This window comes from Brachyistius frenatus, unplaced genomic scaffold (genome assembly GCF_029030835.1).
Source record: "Brachyistius frenatus isolate BFR_SWC_R1_liver_20210118 unplaced genomic scaffold, ASM2903083v1 Contig_55, whole genome shotgun sequence".
Taxonomy (NCBI): Eukaryota; Metazoa; Chordata; class Actinopteri; family Embiotocidae; genus Brachyistius; species Brachyistius frenatus.
In genome coordinates, this window is record NW_027210654.1 from 1,684,644 (window position 1) to 1,706,663 (window position 22,020).

The following is a 22,020-nucleotide window of genomic DNA, read 5'->3' on the forward strand; positions in this document are numbered from 1 at the left end:
TTTGCATCCTTATTATTTTTTATTTGGAAACAGCACAATTCTTTGTTTATTAAGATAAAAACAGAAATAGAGTTGAATAATGTGCAAAGGCTGAGTTGTCTGGTCACATAAGATCTCTATTAACGGGTTACTTTTGTCTCTTTTCTTAAATGTATTACTGGAAAATGAATTATGCAAACTAGCGTGTCCTTTAATCCTTGAGGGGAAGGCCAGATGTTTGACATAACAGAAATAAGAACTAGCTAACTTTGAAAGCCACAGATACAAGAGAACATGCATCTGCACAGAATTGTGAAGGGCAGTGACGAATAAAAGTGACACCGAACAGCTGGCCAAACTTTGGACTGCGTCTCATGTAAATGGACCTCGGTGGTCGGTCCTGACTTTGAAAACCTTCACTGTTCCCGGCTGAGCACATGCAGTATCATGCCAACCTCTGCATGGGTGGGACCAAATTTCTGAAAGGTGGAAGTTCACAGGATATAATATCAACGTGTTTGCAGATTGGTGTGCACCGCCGGCATCACACACACGCCCACTTTGTCCTTGAAAAGCAGCTCATTAGGCTGCGTGTGCCTGAGGGGACGGCTAAAACAGGCGAACACTTTGTCCAGGTCTTTATGGCAGCTAACGGAGCAGACAACACATTAGCGAGGGTAGAGATGGAAACTGAGGAGGTAGGCAGGTGGGGGTCTGTGTGTGTGTGTGTGTGTGTGTGTGTGTGTGTGTGTGTGTGTGTGTGTGTGTGTGTGTGTGTGTGTGTGTGTGTGTGTGTGTGTGTGTGTGTTAAGAACAGGGACATTCAGCTCATTGAATCCCTTCATCACTATTCATTAACCTACAGTGCAGGAGGGCTGGTTAGTGTCTGCAACATGACACTGATCACACATGCTCGGCTATTAGTTGTCAAACAGCTCTTTTATTTTTTTCTTGCAGAGGATGTTTCAGTCACAGCTGAACAGATTAGGAGTCTCGCTGTGACAGTAATGCAATATGCCCTTTTTTAATTCTGTCTGTCTGCCTTCTTTTTTTTTTTTTTTTTTTTTTTTTTTTTAATGCTTTCTCATACACACAGCCCTACAGACACACGGAGGGAAACACTCACACATCCACACACACACTGGGTTTAGCACAGGTGGTAGATACAGAACACGCAAACCCCCCAAACCAGCTAACTTGTTTATGTGTTCCACCATCTCTTCCTCCCTGACTCATTGTTGTTGTTGTTGTTTTTTTAAATTTTTGTATTATTAATCTCACACACCTCTGCCTGAAGCTGCCCACCCGCCATCTCAAAAACACCACGATGCAATACACCCGAAACCAACATGGACAAGTACACATGCATCAGAAAACACAAAGATAGCCGCAGCCCTGTCGGTACTAATAGCGAGCTTCAGCCTGGCGGATTAAGAATTTAATCCCTCACAGGCAAGAGGGGCTGAGATGAGATCGCAGCAGCCAGCGTGCCGGACTCGGATGAGCAGCCGTGTGAGGTGCGTGCAGCAGAGAGGCAATGAGTCACACAGCTATTTAAAAACCGTTCGGACACACGCTTTCACACCGATGGCCACCTGAAGGCTCCACCTGACGGTCATGTGTAACTTGGCTAACCCTCAAAACTGGCTCTCCTCTCCGTTTCTGTCTCTGATTTCCCAAGCGCTCTTCTCCCTGTGATTCTCTCAACCGCCCTCCCCTGCTGAAATCTGTTTGATCTCAGTGCTAAGTTTTGATCAGGTTAATTGCCCTCTCAGCAGATGGTGTAAATAGACAGATTAACTGTCGGCGCCCAAGGTGGAATAAAAACCAGTGAATGGGAGGCTGAGAGGAAAAGAGAAGGGAGCAAAAAAAAAAAAAAAAAAAAAAGAGACAGAATCAGCATAATTCAATAAATGAGGTAAAGAAGATGAGGGAAGGTGTTTGATGGAGAAAAGAGAGGAACAAATATTGAGATGATGAAAAGATAAGTGAGAAATCAAGACTGGAATTAAGAGGAGAGAACAGGTTGATGAAACCTAAGGCTGATATGGGAATACAGCATTTACATCAGGTCTGATTCAATTAGTGTCTCTAAAATCAGGATATGATATGAAAAATATATTGCTGTTTTCTTTTTGTATGAATTAAACGCCTGCTCTATTGTGTTTTTCCTGAAACGTCCCACTGTGCAACGTGAATTGGAGAGCAGAAACAAACCCTTTGCTTTAGACGAGACTTGTCTTGAACACAGTCAGGCGAAACAGCAAAGGCAAAAACAATCTAACCTCCTAATTAAGGCTGAAAAAACAAGGAATCACAGCAACAGTGACACATACTCGCCTTTTAACGCAAGTTAGACCAGATGACCTTTAAAACTTGACATATATGGTACCAATTCCATCGCTTGAAGTCTAGCAACTCAAAGTGATAAATCTGTGTTATCAGGGATTCTTTTAAACTTAAATTTAGCTGCAAAACTATTGCAATCCATCCATCCATCCATCCATCGAGTTGCAGCGGCAGCAGGCTGAGCATGTTCAAACGTCCCTCTCGGTGACTTTTTTTTTTCCAGCTCCTACTGGGGGATCTCCAGGCATGTTGTAATGTCGGCTAACTGCTATCTCATGAAAAAACACGTGAAGTTTGAAGCTATTCATTTGAAAGGATTATAACCAGCTGTGTTTTTTCTAGCTGCCGACAGAACTACACCCAAGTTGGGCAAGAAATTAAATGAAATCCTAGGTTTGCAGGGTTGTCTGTTGTTGTGTTTAAACTGGATAAGGTTGGGATGGATGCTGGAGCACTAATGGCAACATTCCCATAAATACTGAAATCATAATGATGAATGATGGCTGATTTACAGAGTCCAAATGGCTATTGTTAATGTACAACTATTCAACCCTGCACACCCTCCAGTGGGCCAAATCAGTCCAAATGAGCCCGCATTGTATACTCTGCTCAGAGTAAAATAATTCGTATTCAAAGCAGGTTCACAGTTTATCAACAAGGCTCCTGCTGACTTCAAAATCCCTTTCAGCATAAAAGGGAATCTTCTCATTGTGTCCATCTCTGTCATTCATTTGAATTTCTTCTTTTCGTCCTAGTTCGATCCCATCCCTTTTCAAGATTCCAGTTTTTGTCTTCTGGATGCAGCCACCCATCACTAATTCAAATCAGTTTCTTTAAGGGAGGAAGTAGATTTGAAGTCGAGCCGCTGATATCTGTAACTGAATTCTACAGCGGTGCAGACTGGCCTGTTTCAATCCCCCTCGTGAAATAAATGGTAAATAAAATAAGCAACTCATCAAAAGCCTCCCTTCTCTTCTCGTCCCGCCCCAGAGGCCAGGTATTCTTCACAAGAGTGTTCCAAAACTATCAAGCAACCGCCGGAAAAAAAGAAACACTAAATGTTAGCGTCGGCTGTTGGCTGAAAGCTTTGCTGCTGCATTTTGTAAGAGACGAAAGACGTAAGGAGCTCTTTCACTGAGGGAGGAGTAAAGTGCTGCCGTCAACCAAGAGAGGAGATGTAAAAATGTAGAGACGTTTCTGTACTTGGCCAAGTGAGATAAATTATCTCATTCTGGAGAGACTTCTTAGCTAAAGAAGCCAAAGCTTACAAAATACTTCTGGCCTGTTCTTGGATCACAATATTACTGCTGCATTCCAGATTGCTTCGGTCATAACGGTCCGCATGAAAGCGGCCGGGGAGTCCGTCTATTTTATTCATGAAGGTGAATGTGCTTTCTGTAGAGAGGCACTCAAACCCAGAGAGTTTAGAGAGTTATCAGAGACGCGCCTCCTCCCTGTCTGTTTCCAGATGAAGTGTATTTCATCATGGTCAGATATTATCAGCTGCGTTTTTCCTCTCGGTTACCCAGACTTGATCCCAAACGTTTTTCCTTTCTAAAGAAGACAAAGGAAACAGTAGCCAGATGGTTGGAAACACAATCCTTACCGACTGTCATCACACTCTCTCTCGAGTTCTCACTTACGCATGCTTCTCTCCTCTCTCTCATTACAGGTAACAGAACACACAGGGATCAAAAATAGAGATCTTGATAGAGTGATAATATCGCTGGCATGAAGAAGAAGAACCTAATCTCGCCAGGTGATCAGCCGTGGACACCTATTCCATCAGCATTACATTAATTGAATAGGTATTGATTGTCTTGAGGGAACGGCCTTGCTTTTAGTTGGTTTCGCAACTCTGCAGCGCAGCACGTAGCGGCTCCTACTTAACATTCCCATACATGTACGTATTGTATTTTTTTTTATTTATTAGTAAAATTGTGATCCAAATAATATACTGTAGTTATTTTCATTTTAAAGCCACACAAACAATGTAGTCAGCGATATTGTGGATATCAACAGTCCCTACAAAATGGAGGAATTTCTCAGTAAACTGTTGCTGACTCGATATTGTTTACCTTCTTTCCGGTGTCATTGTCAGTCTTGAATGGATTTATGAACTCTGACAGCGTTTTCTTTCCGGGTCTATGTAGTCAAGTCTCAGACTCTTATTGGTTTCTTATAGGAATCAGACAATCGAGTGTTCACTTATGATATGATCGAAATGCTGTCTCTTATTTTGCTGCAGGGTGTCAAATGCTCATGCATGAGCACTCCTTGCGCATGTTGCTCGTATGCGAGCGTGTTTGCCAGTGGCTGCAGTGCGTGCCGCTGTGTCCTGCCAGTGGTGTGTTTGTACTTCCTACCCCCCCCCCACCCCCTCCCGTTTAATCTGTGCAGCCTGATGCCTGAGCGTTAGCTACCCTCATTGTTAATCAAGAGTTCCCTCTAAACATGTCAGCATGTTATTACGCAGGTCGAGCAGTCATTTTTTAACCTAGCTGCCCCCGGGTTTTTTTTTTTTTTTTTTTTTTGAGGGGTGAGGGAGCGTCGTCATGTATTCCCTGCCGGAGATACGCAGGCAATCAGTCTCCATGACAGAGGGGAGAAACGGAGGAAGATGAGGGCGCTGGGAACGTGCTAACAGTGGGCGAGGACAGAGACAGCTTATTGAATCTCTCCATCACCGCACGGTGGCCTGCAGCAGAGCATATGCTCACGGCTGGTTAGTATGAGACTGATCACCCGCACCAGCCTGCTAGTCTCACTCATTTGATGTTTCAGCCTGAAATGGATTAGCTGGCCTGCAGTCTGCCTCGCTGTGACAACGACGTGTCTGTTATTATTGCTGACAGCCTTATCAGTCTCTCCCTCCACCGATGACCCCTTTTCTCTCTCTCTCTCTCATTAGCCCCAACACAATTTAAACCCCAGTATTTTGCTGTTACCAAACTGCCTGTCTTCAACACTTCTTATGCATTTTTGATTTGATAGCGTTAAACGCCCACATTGTCTGAGGATGCAACAAAGATGAAACAAGCGAGTGAGTCATCGGCAAAACCAACGGCACCAGCATCATCGTGAAGGTGACGATGCTCACTTATCTCTACTGTTGTATCTGCCTATAACCAGCCTTAGGATGTTTTAGCAGGAGGGGGAGGAGGAGGACGGGAGAAAATATTTCCACAGAGGCAGTTTGCAGCCTGATCCTTGGCAGTGTTGTAGCCAGTGAGCTCATTTGTCATTTGGAGTCAACCTGAACTGCACATTGCGTGTTGACACAGGTGCTTAATTTTCAAAAGGAAAATTAAAAGCAAAGTAACTCTCTCCAAACCTCTGGTGTACACTAAATACTCAACACATTTATAAAGCTTGTAGATTGAAACTGATGGAGCGTCACAACTTTGAGTATGATTATTCGACTGAAGCTGCTCTCAAAGGATGTAGCAGAGGGCAGTGAAGTAGTAAATACCTTCAAAGAACTGCGTGGAGGGAATGTTTTGCTTATTGGTGCAATTTGCTGCTGCGCTGAATGAAAGATATTTAGAGCTGTTGGGCTTATTATTATGGAACTACAGATCTCTTAATTTGAGGTTTTTCGATAATATTAACAGGAAGTGTGGTAATAAAAAAGACATTAACATAATTATAAGATGGGGTGTGGATCTTATCACTCCAGTTCTCAGATGTTTACAGCGGCTTCCCATTTGTCAGACAATTGATTGTAAAGTATTGCGGTTAGTCCATTAAGCACTGAGTAGTTTAGGGCCCGAATCAATTTTTGATCTGCTGTTATGAACTGTCCAGATTTCTCAGACGGTCTTGAACAGGTCTGGTTATTATCCCCTGAATCAAAACTATACACGTTGGTATGGTGAACATGCAGTTTCACATGTCACCTGCCATCATCACTGATTGTCATATACAGTATCTTGTGGGCCTTTCTGTGTGGAATTTGCATGTTCTCCCTCTGCCTGCGTGGGTTCTCTCCGGGTACTCCGGCTTCCTCCCACCATCCAAAGACATGGCTGTCAGGTTAGTTGGTGATTCTACATTGCCCATAGGTGTGAATGCAAGCACGCTGTGTCTGTCTGTCTGTCTGTCTGTCTTTCTTTCTTTCTGTGTTGGCCATGTGATGGACTGGCGACCTGTCCAGGGGGGACTTCGCCCAAACTTAGCTGGGATACGGTCCAGCTCCCCCTTCATCTTGTTCAGGATAAAGCGGGTATAGATGATGCAATGGATGGATGGATGGATAAATAAAAAATAAAAAAAGACAATATACTGTTTTAAACGGCGCCGTAATGCCAAGTTGACCAGCTTCTGGATCCAGTTTTTTATGCACCCTATAGATGTGAAAGCCACTGGATTCCGCACATTTAACTCAAACAAAATAACCTTTTCACAAAATGTTGAACTATCCTTTAAATGTCAAAAAGGAAGAGAAGAGAAAAACACATTTTTTAGATTCATTAAACCTGACACTCGGTGAGTGTTTGACCCGGGCCTCCAGACTCGGCTCACTGGTGGCTGCGTGTGATTGTGTGCGTGTTCTCCACTGAAAGGACACACCCACACATGTATCCACGTCCATACATTCTCATCAAATCCCTCTCTGCATCCGCGGCTCCCTCTGCATCCTCGCCTTCACACTGAGCTCCAACCGCAGACCTAATTAATTCCCTCCACAGAACATGAAGTGAGGAGCGGAGTGTAGCGAGCGGGGGGTGGGGTGGGGGGGGGGGGAGCCGTGTCAGCCGCAAGCAGAATAATAACAGAAGAGAGAAGAAAGACGAAGAAAAGTGCGGGAAAAAAAAAAACTTGGGAGATGCTTTTCTCTCCGTCATCCTTGAGCTTTTCTTCGTGGCCCTCTTGGCCTTTCAAACGCAAACTCACGGATCATCTGCAGCTTCGACAGCAGTGTGGACAACAATGAACCGTTTGCAGCCATATGAGCAGTCCTCATTTAGCACATTGGGTTCCTGTTTGAGTGAAATGCATTTTATGAGGTCCCCCCCATGAACCGGCCATCAATAATGTATGATACCTTACATCTATAGCCCTGTTTTTTTTCAATTGATTCAGATTAATGGAGCAAACAGAAAACCATGAGAGGAAACTGGAGAGCGGAAACATTTGATCCCAGAGTTGCTTATATACAGAATCTGCTTGAGCAAGCAGGTTATTACTCCGATATGTTCCTCAGCTGCTCTGCTGTTAGACTCAGCGGTTTGGTTTTGAGTCGTGATAGAAATCACATTATACTGTACAACCCCGATGGGATGATTAATTAACATTAATTTAGTGAATGGAGGTCATAGTTTTCGAAAGGCATTTATTATTATTTGAGCATTTGCAGTGTTATGGGACTAGCTACCCGGGTTTGTAATAAGTTCTACCAATAGATTGTACATAAAAGTGGACGTAGCTTCTAGGTCTGAAGAAGTTGGCCAATGCAGAAGTGCCTTAAGCTGCAATACCACGGAGTGCCACCAGAGGTTGGCTCCAAAAAGTCTCTGGCTCCATAGACTCCCCTTCAACTTCTCTCATGAAATCGGAAGTCCAAAAAAGTTATTTTGGTGTTGCTAGTTAAAGTTGCTCCTTCTTAATAGTTTCCTGGCAGTCCATCTGAAAATAATCCCGTCATTAATTAGAAAATTAGCCTCAAAAAGCTGCGTTTTTGGGGCACATTTGTTTGATTGACAGGCCTGTGGTGCAGTCAGGTTCACAGGTTGGTGAGGGCCAGTATTCAAACTCAAGGCTTCATAACGTTTGTTCACAAACCAGTTGGTGACGTCGCTTTTGGCTTCTAACTCGCAACACAATGCTTTCCCTTATCCGTGTTGCAAGTAACGTGACTGTGCTGTGTTCTGTGTGGTGGTACTCTGCTCTATCTAGGAGCGGGGGGGGATGTTGGTGGGGTCAACCAGGCTCACCCACCTCACCAGGTCCCCGTCTTCCCTCCCAGCATACACAGCTACGGATTCAGGACAACCGTGTCGGCTGTGGCTAGCTGTTTCCCCCATGGTCTTCAGTCTTTGCGTTGGGCTAAACTAACTGGCTCCTGACTCCAGCTTTATTCTCAGCTTACGGGCATGAGAGTAGTTTCGGTTTTCTCAGCTAACTCTTGGCAAAACATACCATAAATGGGTTTTTACAAATATCAAACTTATCCTCTGAAATCTTGAGTGTGTTCATTTTCTTGGGCAGTGAAATGACTCCCAAAAAAAAAAAAAAAATCACCGGTGAAATGGAAACGACGACTCCTTTGAGGATTTTGACATGCAGTATATCCGTGTGTGTGTGTGTGTGTGTGTGTGTTTGTGTGCATTGCAGTAGCTTGTAAGTGAGGGGACAGTCATTTTTTTCACGTTTGAAGTGTGCTCTTTTGACCTCTGGCGCTTCAAACCATAAAGGAAACCATGTTCAAAGCAGTTTGAGAGAAAAGTGTGTGTATGCATGTGTGAGAGATGGAGAACGAGTAATGAAACATGACTTGAATTCACTTCAATTCCTGAGGCGTCCAAAGAAAAGCCTACAGAAAAATATACAGTCGTGAAGCCTCACTCAATCCTTTCATCCGTCTTTCCCCTTTGTTGTCATCACACGGTCAGTTAATATCTCTCTCTCTTTCTAGATGTTCCCTTTTCTCTCACTCGCCCCTCGTTCTCATTCAGCCAAATTACACTGTGCACACATCACGGCGGGGGCATATTAAATGACAATTAAGCCGCAATCATTGTTCACCGTTGAATGGTGCAGAAATGTTGAGCGGCGCGTCAACATATGGATGGGCAGAGCTGCTCCGGGAGGCTGAAAAGGCCAACTGTTCTACAGTAATTGTCACGCAAGACTCCAAACGAGGGCACGCAGTGCTGCAGACGAGCGAGCTGGTTCGCAAGAGAGTCGGAAGGAGAGGACACGTTGTTAACACAATGAGTTTAGAGAGAAACGGCGGAAAGGAAAAGAAGGAAGGTTTTAATGAGTCATCGACTTTTACACAGCTTCCTGTTATTTCTTCCATCGGCTTGCGAAGACATTAGTAAACAATATCTTGGGAGTAAAACCAGTACGCTACACTGATTTGCTCATTTGTAAGTTTCTGGTTTAAATCTGTATTCTCGTGCTTTATGTTTGTGTGATTTGCAACTTTGAGGAAAACAAAAGCGGCTGTCACGGCAATCAAAACATGCAAATGCAAAAAAATAAATAAATAACGTGCACTGTTGTCACAGTTTAATCAGCGGACTTCCTCTTTTCATCTTCCCTCAGCTGTTATTTTTGTGGATATTATACAAATGATAAACAAGCTGGATGAGGGCCACGTTTGAGTTCCTTTCGATGTGTGATTCGCAACTTTTCACTTTGAAGAGGGAAGTATAAATATAGTCCTGCCCTCCTCCTCCTCCTCCTCCTCCTCCTCCTCAGACGGTCAGGTTGCTGCCCCTGCATTTGTCACTCATCATGATAAGCTGTCTACCTTGAATAAACGTCGAGCCTGCGGCGGAAGTAACGAGTGTCTGTGGGAACAATAAAAGAAATAAGGCACAAAGACATGCTAAAATCGCTAAACCTCTGCAGCAAAACCGAAGTGACCATTCATAAAGCACAACCAGCCAACTCAACCGTCCTCGTCCAGCCCGCCTTGATTATTAGAGGACATCAGTGAACAGGCGAAGAGTCACATATCACATGCTTGAAATGATCCGTTGAAAGGAACTGAAGATCCATAATAATCACATGATCAAATGATTTCCGCTCTCTGAAGCAGTGCCTCTCTATGACACAGTAAATGCAGCGTTTGCACTTTGTGACCTTGACGGTTGCTCACCACGTATGGAACTGTATGTGTTGTCTCCTATTACCCATGTATCTCTTCATTCATATATATATATATATATATATATATATATATATATATATATTGTTACATGCTGAGCTTCTTTTCTTTCCTCCTGTTCTTTAACTGACTCATACCTCACCATCCTTTTCTCTCCCATAGCTTTTTCTTATTGTCTGTTGTCTCCATTCAGTTCCCTCGCTCGCGTAGTTTCTCTTCTTTCTTTTGCAGATGTCCCGCCATGGAGCTGCACGTCTCTGCCCTGCGCTTGTCGTCTCCACCAACAGTTCTTCTCTTCTATCTCTATGCTGTCCTTTTCTCTCTCTGCTCTCCTCTCACCCCAACCGGCCGAGGCAGATGGCCGCCCACCCCTGAGCCTGGTTCTGTCGGAGGTTTCTTCCTGTTAAGAGGGAGTTTTTCCTTCCCTCTGTTGGAGGTTTTTCTCCCTTAAAGAGGAGTTTTTTTTCCCTCCTAGCTTATGTGGGAATTGTTGGGTTTCTCTGTATAATACTGTAAAGTCTTGCTGTAGGTACTTTAATGTGCTAAGTGCCATGAAATAACCTATGTTGTGATTTGGCGCTATATAAATAAAGTTGAATTGAATTGAATTGAATATAATCACTTTTTTTTGCTGAGTCTGACAGATTTGGTGATCCTTTTCAGGAATCGTCAAAACTACTGTAAGTAATATTATGGTATGGGTGTAAATGCTGAATATATTTACCCCATCAGTGTGTCTGTTAATCACCTTCTGGGTGACTTTGGTATCATTCCTTTGCCTGAAACTGGGCCAGCAATGAGCTCGTTTCTGCCATCAAGCACAGAGGAGTCGGAGCCAAAACAGCATAACAGAAAGAAGATCACAAACCCAGCCAGCTTTTTCCTCAGCATGCCCAGACTGTGTGACTGGAGAAGGTTAATGAAATCAGAGCCTGATGCTTTAAAGCAGTGTAACAGTAACAGGATAATCCCTAATACTCCACACAGACGCACAGACACACGCACACACGGACACACAAACGTCGTAACTCCTATTGATTTCCGTCTCTTCTATCACCCGGCATTTGGTTTCTTTTTTGCACAGCATTCACTATTGACCTTAAAAGCAGAGGAAAAAGGAAAGAAAAGCACATGCACATTCTGCAGTTCATGAGCAGGCAGTGACGGAGCAGGAGGACTCCCCCACTTCACCAACACAACCCACAGATTTTCCGCCGGTGTTTGCACGGCTGGTTGAGGAGTGAGAGAAAGGGGCGACGCTGCTAAAAACAAAAGTGATGTCTCTTCTTTTAAGCCAAGTGTTTTGAGAAATGCTCTCCCCCTCAACTTGTCTGCATGTCTGGGCCTGCAGAGCCACAGTTAATAATTCACACTGGGAACAAGAGGTCCATGAAGGCTTGCAATGATACACCAGAGGAGAGCAGAGGAGCCGGTTATAGAAAGCTAGGTGTGTGGGAGGAGAAAACTCTCTCTCTCTGTGCCAAGACAGGCAGTGTGTGTGTGTGTGTGTGTGTGTGTGTGTGTGTGTGTGTGTGTGTGTGTTGTGTGTGTGTGTGTGCGCACACATGATTCAGCCCTACAAGCTGTCCATGTGGGCACATACGACACACAGAGGATGTGAGATTGGAAAAAGGTCGAGGAGTTGTTTACCAGCAGGGAGGAGAGGCAGTGGGCATTCCCTGTGTGATGATCTGTGTGTGTGTGTGTGTGTGTGTGTGTGTGTGTGTGTGTGTGTGTGTGTGTGTGTGTGTGTGTGTGTGTGTGTGTGTGTAGGCTTTGTACTCTGTGACTGAGTGTGCTCCTTTATGTGCGTCTCTCCTCCACGTGTAGTATGAGTGTAGGTACATGTATGTACGTATGTATCTCTGTTAGTCTGTGTGTTGCATATTCTGAATATTAAATAAAGACAAAAATGTGGCATTAAAACACGATACAAATAACCTGGTAAAAATAAAGTAAAATATAAACACTAGTTACTGTACTTACTCTTTGTTCACGGTAAACTACGGTGCCCTCATACAGCAGAAAACACAGATAGTTTTTGTTGGCTTCACGGAGTTGAAAATCGGTGTATTTTTTTCCGTTAAAGCGAGTTAAAAAGTAAAAATGATCATCTTGCAGTGTATAAAAGTGCAAACACAGTGTATTCAGATGCTACTCAGCTGTGTCTATGATGTTAATCTACACTGTAATCCAACCCGTGCACAGCTGGACATACTCTCTCCCAGAGAAGACGTTTTTTCTTATACTGTTCTAACTCATTGAGAACATCCTGGATAGAAACTGCATAAATCAACGTAATGGTTTTGTGAAAGGGAGAAAAAGGCTTCGCTGATAGCTTTTCACTTCAGTCATATTTTTGCTTCCTGCTGCTCAATACGTGACTGAACATCCAAGTGAGAGAAACTGCCATGAAACGGTGGACCTGACAGTACCATGTGCCGTACACTGTTCCTTAATCTGTACTATATTGTAAATCATTTCTAAATATAGATTAATAACCTTTCCATATTGGTTTTGTTTCATATTTTATTTATGGCGTGCTGTATTTTTTTCCCCCCAAACAAATCCACCAATTAGCTTTCCATTTTGTCAATGTTTATCGACCCGATTGTTCTTTTCTATCCTTCCTGTTTGTACGCCTTCAACCATGACATCCTCTCTCCCAGCCTCATCCTTCAGCTCTGTTGTTGCCGTTAGCATTACCAGCTTACCTTCATTTTATATGTCAGGGACGGTATCTAATGGATTGGAAAAATATGGGATTTTGTGAAGATTAGATCCACTGAGGCAGCCCCATTCAAATTGACATTGAAGTTCATTTATGGGGTTATGGAGTTAAAAGCTCAAATAAAACTTGATGTAAAATGGCAAGATGTTTTGTTATTCGTTCCGATATACTCATTTATCAGATGTGATCATTACTGAGCCCGTGTTAGCCACGTTTTTTTGGATGCAGAACTAATTCTAGAAACTAAGAGTAAAGTTGAAAGACCCTTGAAAAATTTGTTTACAATCATAAACCTGCATTATTTTTAATTTTTAATTTTTTTTTTATCCCCTTCAATCAGTGGATTATTTACACATCCAGTGGGCAATTATCAGAGCTTCATTTGGAGTTTTGTTTCTGTCCAATATTGACCCTGTTTCAGCTCAGTTTTTGGTCTCCACCCACTCCGGAGGGAAATACCTCGCTTTTTAAGAGAAGCATGTCTTTAGCTATCATCTTTGAGTTCAGCGCCATTGTTTACTCTCCACATCTAACATCAAACTAACTTTGTTTAGTAACAAAGCAAAGAGCTTTTTGACGGTTGTAGTCGTTTAGCATGTTTCTGCTGTTTGTGCGGTATCATCTAAACTCACGGTGCCGCACGTTTCACCCGAACCTTGCTGGAAAACCTTCTTCTTCTCCATTTGTTGTTTGATGGTAACTGGCAAACAGCTTATAGGTGAATTACTGCCCTCTTGTGGCGACGAAATTGCATTAACACCAAGCACCAATTTATATTAAAAAAAAAAAAAATGGGGGGTGGGAAATGATGACAATAGTTGCATTGACTATTTAAGTTGTGATTTGTTGAAAATCATGACCCATTCCTACTAGCTCATTGCTAACGCGGTCTGCCGTTTGGTGCTGAGCAGATTGTACGTAGTGATTTTTTAATTTTTTTTAGAGCTTTCTGCTTAAAAATTAGCTGCCTGCTAGAACTGGGAAAAAGGCTGTGAGGGCGGTGAGAACTACGTATGAGACGGAGCCAAACTGTAAAGCTGTGATGCATTAAACATAACATAATAACCAAAAACTGCTCAATTCTGTGTAGAGTTAAGAGGCACTGCAGTCAGGATATCGATTTTTGTGCAAAATCTTTTACATTTCACATTTTGATTTGATCCGTTAGTAATGGACTGCTACTCTGGTGCCTTTAATCCTTTCCTCACCGTCTCTCTTTTTTTTTTATTTGATCTCTTTCTCACACTGTCCTTTTTGACTATCTGCAGCACACCCAAGGTCAATGAGTGAGCTTCTGGATTGTCCGTGGATGACCATGAACACATTTCAACATACAGAGCGCTCCAAATACAAAGCACTGGTAGCCCAAGCTGAACTCCTCAGAAATAATGCGGGAGCCATCCATAAGTCAGCAGCATAAATATAGACACAGATGTTTGAGTAGCACCGATGAGAAGTCATTTCACACACACACACACACACACACACACACACACACACACACACACACACACACACACACACACACACACACACACACACACACACACACACACACACACACACACACACACACACACACACACACACACACACACACACACATTACATTTACATCACTGTAAATCATTACTGGCTGTGACACGCTGTTGTTAAAGTGAATTCCCGACAGCAGGAGCCTGTAAACAGGAAATGCGACAGCCAAACATTATTCAGTTGAAGCTATTGTTTGAAAGAAAGGTGAGATTAGGCACGAAACTGCCATACAAATGGCGTTTGTTATTCTATCCTCATATTTCCAGAATAAACATTCAGTGTGATGGAGAGGCCTACAGACTTTCGTCATCTCCTTTTACATCTTGGCTCACTGAAGCACACATAGTAACTTCCGTTCCTCCCTTTAAACTCCTTTTCTTTTTTTGGCATCTTTTCATCCTTCCATCCTCTCCTTCAGAGTCTTTATCTTCTCTGTCAGATTCACCCCTCCTCTCTTTCTCATCTCCTCTCGGCCCTCTTGACTCTCCTCCTCCTCCTCCTCTTCCTCCTGCCTCTCATTTCCTCCTCTGTCCTCTCGCCTTGCAGCCATCAGCTATCCTCTTCAGGGTGAGGCAGGGGAGAGAACACCCTCGCCCTTGGATCTCAAGAGTGCTGTCAACGTCTGTGTCAAGATTGCTACTGCCACTGAAGAAGGCAGCACACCGTAAACTCGCTGCACTGCGCAGCAGGTAAAGCAGCTCTTCGGCTCACTACAAGGTATAAAGGCAGCCGACATATTTTTTTTTTTTTTGTATCTCGCAGAAATAAGGAATCTTCAAGAAACACCAATCCAGAGGTTTCAGTGATAATGAAGTACCAGCTCTCAAGCTCTGTTGTGTCATGAACTATTGTTTTCCCGTTTGTCTTTGCAAAGATATATTACATTTGGCAAATTTGACAGCTAAAATCTCGCTGCTTGTTTTTCTTAGTAGACAGGATAGCTTTCAGTGGTACCAGTAGTTACCTGACTTACTGTAACGATTGCTTGGTGATGCAAGTAGTCAGTTAAACATCAATTGGGGTTAAACATAGATTTTTGTTGTTGTTGTTTTGTTTTATACACCTGAAATTTGAGCCGAACTCGCACACCACGGTTAGTGACACATTTTTGGGGAACAGAAAGTAATTGAAGGGAGCCAAATCCAGTAGGTAGGGGTGGTGGGTGAGCGATGATTGAGCTATTGTGGGCGAGAAACTTTCACTTTCACTGAGCTGTATTATATTAGAGAAACCAAGTGTTATTCCAAAGTTCGACACAAAATGCGCCCTCTGGTCATGGCCACGGAGAAATCGCGGACATGATTTTGATCGAGCGACAAAAGTGGGAGAACTTTCTCACGAGGTTTACGGCTTCTCTGTGCTCCGTGCACGTCACGGTGCTGCGCACTGTTCGCGCACCGCAGGAGCAGTCCCTGAACTTTCTGGTCCGCTCTCGTAGGCACAAAAATCACTTTTGTCAGTTCATGTTAATGGTTTCGGGTTATAACGATCTCTTGAAATCTGTTGTGCGTTAACGTTACTACTTCCTCAGTGCTGTCAATGTTTGTCGTCATGGCAACAGTAAACGTCGTATTACCAAATTGTCCCAAAATGTGTACCGGCATGTCAATTCAACACAACCTAATGTGGTGTTAACGTAACGCTAAAGGTCATTTGATGACGACACCAGATTGTCCTTATTTACACCACCACTAGAGGTCGTTTAACTTTAAAATGCAATCATTTGGCATAACAAGCTGCTTGCTCGAAAGACCTATGAGGTTGTTTTTTTTTTTTAAAGATCTCCAATATCACCAGTAAGGTGTTCAAACAACATGTACAGCTTATCTTTGTTAATTTAGTCTCCCTTCGTCAAAGGAGTTTCAACAGTTGTCAGCTACAATCCGTTTAACAGCAACGCAGACTGACGTTACAGGATTAAAGGCTTTGTCACGTGTCCGACCAGTTGATATTTTGCATACGGCCCTTTATGGGCTTTGCAGTAACATTTTCCAGCTGTGCTGTTCAGCGCCTCTCCTCATTATCCAGAGAGAACCTTACTATTCCAAGATGAGTTTAATGAGCTTGAATGCATCTGTTTTGACTTCCAGCATGCAACTAATGGGACTTAATGCCAAGAATCTCTGCAAGAAGTCGATGTTATCCTGGCATGCACACGACACAGATGACCTTTGGTTAAATCCCTGTCGGCTGATGATGTGCTATAGAGTCAAAAGATCATCAAGCTAATGCAGTACCATAACATGCAAATGATTCTGGGTTCAATACCCGCCAGTGATAATCAGTAATGGAGCGTAAACCCTGTGGACTGTGAAATACTGCAGACAGCCACCCTGCCTTCCTATCAAGTAATGGTGGGAGGAAATCAGCTTGGTGCTGATGGCAATGAGGGTTGTGACCTGTATCATCATCTTCCTCATTGTCATGTCCACTATTACGTACATTATTAGCCCCTCATGCTGACATCATCTGTCCAGTAGGCAGTCTGGGGGCTGGTGATGATGGTACATCCATGCAGCCCCCTTTTGTGTCATAAACTTCTTTCCATATTAAAAGGCTACATTATAATTACCTCACCTCAGAGCAGGAAATAGCCTCCACCGGAAAAGATTAATAGTCCGAAAAGCTACAGTGGAGTCAGTTTAACTGCCAGATTAGATGAGGTTTAATTTGAATCTAAATTGAGGCATAAAAAAAAAAAAAAAACGGAGGGAGGAAGGTGAAAAAGAAACTTGTTTTGTGGGGGGGGGGATTGATTAAAATGTTCCACAAAAAGGGAATGCAACGGAGGTGAAGGTGTCGACCTCAATCTAATCCTGAGCTAATTGCTTGGGGGAATTGAGGAATTGAGTGTGAATGTGAAAAGGATTTTGCAAAAGCCCCGCAGTCTCCGTGTAACCCTGACCGGTGAACGAGTGTGCACGGGCAGACGAACCTATGCTAAATATGCAGCCGGAGTTCGCAGGGGAGCGTCCCCCGTCTGATGCTCCCGCTGCAGCAGTTTATCTTAGTGAAGAGAAAACAGCTGGCGTTTCTGTGTGTGTGTGTGTGTGGGGGGGGGGGGGATGAGGAGATGTGTTTATATGAGGGTGCTGCATGCGTGACCTTACATGCCAACAAGTGAATAGAAGAGGGAAAGCAGCAGAGTGCTGCTGAAGCAATCACGAAGCAGACGGAGCTGGCGGACTGCACGCACACTTCTGAGCCAGAGGAACATTTGGGCGAACGACACACTACGCTGGCTATTGGCTCTCAAACTAAGGGCCAGCTGTGGCACAGTGACTAGGTGGATGTTTCAATCCGGGCCTGCACCTTTCCTCGATTAAACTAACTTATGGAGTCATTTAACGTGACTCGGGAGGAAGAGGGGAAGGGGAGGGTGGGTAGGGGAAGGGAGGGAGAGACAGTAGAAAAGAAGTCAAGAGAAAAGAAGTGAAAAGAAAACGCAGAAATGACAGCTGTATGGAGTGTGTAAACCTGTATAACGTGCATTCATAACTGCAGCTACAGCTTACAGTTATTTGAATTATTTGTTGATTGACTGATCGATTGAATTGTTCTAAAATGCAAATGATGTTTCTTACGCTGATGTAAAAGAGAGGAGTGCGAAGAGACAGAAACAGCAAATGTTTGGTGTTTTTGCCTGATGAATAACTTTAATAAATATCAAAATTATAAGTGACTTCTTTTTTTTTCCCCTCTTAATAAACCGATCAATTAATTAGCTTCAGAGAGACGAATGTTGAGAATAGATGATTCGGCAAAACGTGAATTAAGTTTATTGATAATGTTTTGAGTCATTCTGTTGTTAATGTTGTTAAAAGTCACACTTTCTTGGATATCTGGCTACTGGTCTTTGGTTAAGGTGAGTGTCATTGATCATTGAAAGAATTTACATTATACTGTTTAGTTTTATTTTCCTCACTTGAACTGTTACTTTACTTTGTCATGCACCGATACGTCCAGACAAATGAGAAAAACTTACTTGGCAATAAACCCGATTCTGATTCTCACTTCTCTTTCAACTTCACACCCCCGTATTTCTTTTTTTATTGACTGACTCAAGTGGCATCATAATTTATCTAGACTTCCCGCTGCTCCTTCTCGAGCCACAAATATATATATATATATTTTTTTTGCATAAATGAGGTGCGATCAAAAACTTCTGAGACTGCGCCTATAACAACTAAAAAAAAAAAAACATCCCTGATTTAAATCTGGCTGCCGTCCCCTTCAAAGCGGTCTCCTCGCCACGCTTTGAATGCTCCCTGGAAGTCCTGTTCTGTGAGCGTGTCGAGCGCCATCTGTGATTTCGCTCCGGGTCTCGTCGATAGCGCCGAAAGGGCAAAAAAAAGAGCTTAACCTTCGTTTTAGGAATTTGAGCGGCCGCCTTCGACACCATCGTATCACAGTTCGAGTTGTTTGTACCGAGTGTTTTCTAGTCAGAGGCACTCAGGACGTCACGGTAGGACTCTTGTGTTGTCAGTTTGACCTTGGGCGGTCGATTCACAGTGTACACGCACGTGAATGTCAAAGAAAAAGCCACACGGTTGCGCTCCTGATCTGATGCATCCTTTTTCATTTTGGACAGTGACGTTCTGCAAATGCTGCTCAACACACCTCGGCCGGCTCTTTGCTTCCTCAGGTTCTCTGAAAGCCTTTGCAGGGCCCCTGTCGCTGATTTGCCGAGTTTGGCATCAAATTGAACGTGCGCTCTCTGCTCGGGTTTCAGGTCCGTGGTTAAATCGCAAACGTGTACGTACCAGCGGTCACAAACGTGTGCAACGGGTGGTGATAATGGTCGAGCGGCAAAACTTGCGCATCACTGCGCTGCGCTCCATTCATGCACGACAGGGACGGTCTCTTCTTTGTCGTACCTCGCACAGCAGTCCTGCTCAGCATCTGTGAAGACCAGACCGAGACCGCGCTTTGATGTGTACAATTAATAGTGACAAAGAACAGACACCATTTCAAACATAGTCTGTCTATTTAACTGTGTCACCCGGTGGGAACATCATTAGTGGAACATCCTCGAGTTCAGTTCAGTTATATCCAATGCCAAAGTTCGTCCAATATTTTTTAACATTTTGTTTTTTTTTGTGCAACCACCGCAGCCTTTCTCTGATTAACCATTGTTGTGACTGGGGTTGTTTTTAATCTTGGACATTTGAATTTGCCTAAAAATCGTTCTGATATTCAAAATAGTTAAGAATTCATCTCTAATGAGGATTTAAATGAATATAATGAGACCCACAAAGAAACCTCCCATCAATAAATATTACGCCCCGTCTTAACTCTTACCCTGAACTTTGGCTGTTTTCCTTTCCCAACTGCTGTGCTCCCATTTGAACATTTAGTTCTTTGTCTTTGTTTGACTCTCTGAGTTTTAGGTTGGATTTTTTTTTTTTTTTAATTTTTTTTAGCCATTGCTGCTCTGTTTAGGTGTCTGAATCAGTCTTGTGGGATGTGTGAAATTTCAAAACACTCTGAATAAAGCATTTTAAAGTCAATGTCGTACATTTTTGGAGTGTGAAAAGAGAGCTCTCTGCATTGCTCCTGTACAGCAAACGCTACCGAGATGACATTCTTTTGTTAGTTAAGTGCTGCGACTTCTGTCATCCTCCTCCTCCTCTTCCTGGAGCTGTCACCTCGTTGTTGCTTACCTGTTGACTGGCCGCCCGGTATGTCGTCTGGCTAACAACAGCAACTGACGTCCTCGTTCCACGTAACACGACGCTCGCTATGCTGCGTGCGACATCATGATGGACAGTATGCACACACCCACACGTGTGCGCACATGCAAGATGTCCCCTTCGCTGGGCTAATGATCCCTGAGACGATGTAAAAAAAAAAAAAAAAAAAAAAAAGAGAGCTTCCTGGCCATCTGTGGACTTGATCTTCAGATGGAGAGATGCCAGAGAAGGCAGAGGAAAACGTGCAGTCCACAGGGGAGCGGTCGGTGAAGTGAGGGCAACTATAAGCTTGTTTATCTTTTTAAGGAGACTGAGAAAATGTTCCTGTCTCTTCAGTTACAGCGGCAAGAGGGTAAATGTGACCCTTTCTGGTGTGAAACGTGCTGCAGCGGTGTCGCATCTGCAGAATATCTCATGCGGAGATCGGTGTACATAGCGTCCTTTACGTTGCGGTTGCGTTTTAAAGTAGTGTACAGTAGGTTACGACCTGTGGCGCGCTGCTTTGATCTCAGTTGTGGTTCTGGACTCCAGATGAGACCGTCCGTTGATCGATCTTCATCCTGACGGGTCAGCCCCTCCTCTTCGTGCTGTGTAAAGGCGCGTTGGGCTGAACACCATCTGCCTGCTTCAGGCCTGAAGTTTACTCCTTACGCACTGACCAAGCACCGCTTAAAGAGACAATATGAATTCATTTCCCCGCTAGTAAAAATACATTAATGGATGAAGTGAAAAGAAAAGTTGATTTTCTTTTCATAAATTGAAATAAAAAAAAAATAAGCCAAAACATATGATATATTTCAAAACAGTGAAAATAAAATTTGCAGCAACCCACCAGCTTGGCACTTTAGACTTTCCTGCTCTCCTGCCATGGCTGGCAGAAATATTGTTGAAAAAAATTTGGGTTTTAACTGTTTGACAAACTAACTGACAGTCTGACTAATATGAGCTGCAGGATGTAAAAAAAAAATATAAGTATAACTGCAATTATAATTTTCAGTAAATGTTACATTTGTTTGCTTGATTCAACTTTCTGTCCGTGGTTTCTCACGGCTTCCTTCCTCTTGTGGCAGCGAAATCGATGTGAGCGGTGATACCGAGCAAACAGCAGTAAAGCGACACCTTGCACATCACAAAAGGTCATTTGATCTCTTCTCAATCTCAAAATATTGATGAGTGCAACTTTAGACATTTTCCAATCTGAATTGCGTGCTGGAACAAAACTCTGCCTCATCGCTCTCAGGTGGGGAAAAAAAAGTTATGAAGCCTTCATGTATGAGATGCACAGAAGGCAGACTTCTCCTGCGGAGGCACGTAGAATAATTCTCTCCTTGATCGATTCCCTGCTTTCCTCTTCTCTGATGTTGTTGTTCCATCTAGCGAGAAATGTATTCCCTTTTCCCAAAGCGTGATGGATGTTCAAGGTCTCTCCATCGAGAAGCTCCGGGACTGCAACATAAAGAACATGAATATAACACTGTGCTACAGAACATGGTCATAATATCTGAAGTGAAGGCTTTAAATGAGACCTTCTGTACATCCTCATAAAAAGAGCCGATTTGAAAGTGCATGGAGGACAGTCTTAATCTCCATCCTAAATTCCCAAACAGCTGAATTTTTAAAGACACCTGAGTGTTCTTTACACTCTGTCCCTGTGGGTACTTTGTCCTTGCTCTCCCTCGCTGCCCCTCCTCTGTTCTCTGCAGTCTGTGACCTAGGACAAAACTCATCCATCTTGAGAGTTTGATCGCGTCCCTCTGTGCCTGGCTTGTCATCACATGCCTTTAGGAGGGCTGAATGTCCTGGAACGAGGGACCGCGAGACTGCTCTGAAGCCAGAGCCATCTGGCTACGTTACATTTCCCAAAAGCACACAGTTTGACTTGCACTTTGTCT

General features: G+C 43.4%; 1 long non-coding RNA gene across 1 annotated transcript; it reads left to right on the plus strand.

Moving 5' to 3' along the window:
* Positions 1-4,875: 4,875 nt before the first annotated feature.
* Positions 4,876-10,648, plus strand: LOC138624809 (uncharacterized). The gene is made up of 3 exons (XR_011311187.1): positions 4,876-5,053; positions 5,323-6,363; positions 10,400-10,648. It is a non-coding gene; the product is annotated as an uncharacterized lncRNA (long non-coding RNA).
* Positions 10,649-22,020: the final 11,372 nt, after the last annotated feature.